This window comes from Vombatus ursinus, unplaced genomic scaffold (genome assembly GCF_900497805.2).
Source record: "Vombatus ursinus unplaced genomic scaffold, bare-nosed wombat genome assembly UNPS02014812.1, whole genome shotgun sequence".
Lineage (NCBI taxonomy): Eukaryota > Metazoa > Chordata > Mammalia > Diprotodontia > Vombatidae > Vombatus > Vombatus ursinus.
In genome coordinates this window covers 5,249,350-5,253,970 of record NW_020954590.1, presented here as the reverse complement: position 1 = coordinate 5,253,970, position 4,621 = coordinate 5,249,350, and positions in this window count along the sequence as shown.

Genomic DNA, 4,621 nt, shown 5'->3' with positions numbered 1-4,621 from the left:
CTCCTCATCCACACCTCCTGGATTCCCTGGTTTCATTCAAATCCCAGCTAAAATATTATCTACAGAAAACCTCCCTACTCTCCTTAAACCTAGTGCCTTCCTTCTCTTAAAGGTTCCCTATTTATCCTACATATAGCTTATTTGTATGTATTTGTTTGCTTCTGAAATTGTGAATTCCTTGAGGGCAGGGACTATCTTTTGCCTTCCTTTTATGTCCTCAGCAAAGCACAGTTCTTGGCACTTAGTAAACACTTAAAATGTTTATTTATTGACTATTGTTTATCAATTATATCTTTTCCAGATAGGCATGTGAATGAATCTAATCCAGAGCACAAACTAGGTAAAGAAGGTAAGGTCATTGTCCTCCACCCTCCCGGTATATATTCCTACCTTTACTACATCTGTCAGTCTGCAGAAAACAAACAGACAAATCAACAACCACCCTGGTTTTTCCTACACAAAACTTTCTGTATCCCTAATAAATACAAACAATTCCATAACTAAACATGGAAATATGTGTGGAGAAGAGGGTCCTGCTAGTAGTAATGGCAGTGGTAACATCTGTAGCTGTAGTAACAGCAGCAGCAATAAATTAGTGGAAATCATCTACAAGGCTAGAACTCTGAAGTCCTTTCACCTCTATTCTCCTAATAATATAATTTCTTTATGTCTCATTTTGTAATTAAACAAGTGGACCCACCTGGGAGATGGATAAAAATGAGACGGCTTCTTCACATCAACATTTTTAATTAGTACCATGGGGTTAGAACAACTGGCCTTTTTAGGCTAGGGAAGAGAAGACTTAAGGTAGGGAGGGGAAGTGGAACATGTGGGATTTCTTCAAGCATTTTAAGTGTTGTCTTTTTTGTGGGAGAGGAATTTGACTTATTATTTTTGGACTCTTCTCCCAGAGGAAAGATGAGAAGTACTGGGCTACTGATTCTCCATGGATTCATCTTCCTCTTCTGCATCTTAAATATAGGTGTCTCTCAGGGCCCTATTCTTGGCCATCTTCTTTGTATCATTTTTTCCTTGGAAATTTCATTCAATCCTTCTTCCCCCATTGTTGGCTTCAAACATTACCTCAATGAAGGTAATTCCCAAATTTATAGCTTTACCATTCCATTTCTTTCCTGGATACCAAGCCCACATTTCCAGCTGCCTGCTAGATAAATCTTTCTTTATGTCCCACTAGAACCTCAAATTCACAATATCCAACTTCAGTAAAAAGTGAGAGACAACACAGCATCATTAAAAAAAAACACCACCCCCCAAAAAAATATTGAATTTGAATCAGAGTAACTAGATTTGAATATCCTAATACTTACTAGGTAATGGTCTTTATAAAGTCACTTTACTTCTTTAGGTCTCAGTTTCCTCATTGGTAAAATGAGGACATTTTTCTATGATTTCTCATTTCCTTCTAAGCTTCTCAAATTGTATAAATTAAAAATCTTGTTACTCTTCTCAATATTCCTTTTTCTTTAGGCATTACAATTTTCTAGTTTCTCAATTTCAAAATATCAGAGTAGACATATGTGAGTTTTTCCACTCTCTCACCTTCTGCATCCAGCGAATGTATTCAATCTGCAATCTAGCTTCAAGGTATTCAGAAGATGGGAGTTAAGATTGCTGCTGATCAAGCCTAGGTCAGGCCACAGTGAATAATAACAGGCACTTATATAATGATTTTAAATTTTCAAAGCACTATACATGTATTAGGTCATTTCATCCCTACAACAATGAAGTAAGTTCTACAGGATTTCCATTCAGATCTTGGTTATCCCAGATATTCTCCAAGGTCTTTTCTAACTTTGAGAATCTACAATCTCATCAATATATGCATTCCCTCCCACAATCCATATCTTATATTTCTGCAAATGGTCCACCAACAAGCTGAGGGATTTCCTCTAAATTTGAAATTACATAGATGTCAATGGGAAATCCAAGTTGTACATGACTTACCTTTTGATCATAAAACATGAATGGTCCACCTACTATTTCAGTCTCTGTTGATATCTTTTAGGTCACTTTCCTTATAGAATTCTTTGTTGATAAGATATTGTAGTTCACTCACACTTAACCATATGTCTCACTATTTCCCAAGGTGGTCTACAACTTTAGCATCATTATAAGAATATTGATGTTTAAAAAAAAAAAGATGGCTTTTTGTTTCAGGGAAAAGCCCAGGACCATTAAAATCATTGTATCATTTCCCAAATGCAATCTAGGTAGAGCTCTTCCTCCTTTTCAATTACAAGTCAAGTTCATTGTTTATCTATAGTGTCTACACAAGATAAATTAGATATGCATTGCATTGATGGTCCAGTTGTTGTCTATCACATGGCATAACATAGTCAAAAATCATCTTTCATTGATGTGTGTGTGTGTGTGCGTGTGTGTGTGCGCGCGTGTGTGTGTGTGTGTGTATCAGGCTTTCTGGAATTGTTATGGATCCCATTAGGAAACTCTGAAATTTTGTGGCATTTGCTACTATTACTATCAATATAATGCCATTTCTATAAGGAATTCTTCCATTTGTACTCTGCATTGACCATCATCTATGACAGTGAGAAACACCTTTGGTGAAGACACATCTACTTATTTTATGCTGTGCTTAATGTTATTAATCAGAAGGTCATTAAACATGGGAATTTCTGTTGTTAGATTTTTTAAAAGAATTCTGTTGAATTTTAATATGTGCATGTGAGGCAAGTTGTTGGAAAAAATCCTTTGAGGCAGAATTCTGCTCTACTTTTTCAAATGGACTTTTGTCTATTTTATCCATTACTGTCCTTGTATGTTTATGCCCAGGAGCATGATCACTTCAATTCACTTCAATATGCATTTACTGAATACCTACTAAGCTTCAAGCACTGTGCTAGGCTCCGATGAGATGACATAAAGACAACAATAAAAGACCCTGTTTTACATTTGAGGGGGGATGGCATAAGGAGAATGGGGTGAATATTAACACAAACAGGTTTCACTACCAGATGCTTCTCATAGCTGTTCACTGTGCAGTCATATGCTTATCCTGGTGGTTGCAGATGCCCCATTGTATTGGAAATGCTGAGAGTGCATCAGGGATGATGCCACTGGATTTCAAAATTAGAAGTTTCACTATCATTTATGAAGAAAAGAGTTGGTTATCTGAAATCTTGGTAGTTTTTTAAAATTTATTTTTCTGTTTGTTATTTTCCAATTCCTTCCTTAAGTTCTATTGGGATACTTGGTTTAAGTTCCTAAACTTATTTAGACTATTTTTTTATGTTGCTGCTACTTCCTCTTTTATGAAGTGGTTTTAATCTTCCATGATTCTTCTCCATATCATTTTGCAAATGAGTTTATATTCTAAATCAGATTTGCTCTTGACTGTCATATTTTCCACATGACAGGATGAGTATCTGCTGGCTGGAGCAATTTTTCTTCATTGTGGCCATTTATTTTAATTAGCTAATCTTCTTTAGGAATTGCTTATTATCTGCTATTTTATCTACTTCCTCATTTTCATGGTCGACAAGTTATTCAGATAGGTTAAATAAAAGTAGCCACAATTGCCCACAATATCTTCTCATTTTTACTTCTACTAAGTTGGTATTGATTTTGATCTTTGTTCTAATAAATCTATATCTGTTGGTGTAGTCAGATAATTAGTAATGACTACTCTTTGAGTGATTTTTTTTTTCTGTTAGAATACACTCATCTTCTTTCTTTATGATTCTTGGTACTCACCATGTCCAGTGTCACCCAATGAAGTTCTTGAAGAAAACATGCAGAAGTCTTCCATACTGAGGTCGAATTTTTACTTTTTACTCTTAACCCATGATGTCCAATGTGTTTTTTGCAGTATCCTTTGCACCCACCTTTGCATTAAAAATATTAAAAGTATTAAAGTATTGATAAATTTGATTTAGGGCAAGTGTTTTATTCAGTTCTCTGAACAGTTTCTATTTTCTCATTTTCTGCAACAGATTTTGGTGCATAATATTTCAATTATTTTAATTGTGCTTTATTTACAAGTATTTATCCCGAGCACTGAAATACAAGATGACCAAGTATCTGCATGAAATGATGTTTCATGTTGTCTTTGGACACATAAGAAAACAAATCTAACAACTACTTCATTTGCCTCTCCAAAGAGAATCTTTGCCACAACTTTCTTTTGACTTCTGGTTTCATTTATAATTAGAATGTCCATTGATGTGATTCATTCTCTCCAGTATATATCCACCCATTGGTTGCTGGATAAGAATCTCACTTTAAAAGTTTGTTATTGTTGTTCAGTCATTTTCAGTCATGTATGATTTTGTGACCCCATTTAGGGTTTTCTTGGCAAAGATAGTGAAGTGGTTTTCCATTTCCTTCTCAAAGTCATTTTACAGATGAGAAAACTGACACAAACAGGGTTAAGTGACTTGCACAGGGTCACACAGTAACTAAATGTCAGAGGCCAGATTTAATTCAGGAAGGTAAATATTCCAGATTTCAGTCCCAGATATTCACCATACCACCTAGTTACGCCCCCCCAACTTTAAGAGTACCAAGAGTCAAATTAATGTTTCTATTTAATCTACAAACTATATTCCCTTTACCTTCTACCCCCTTTTCTAGCCCTCTA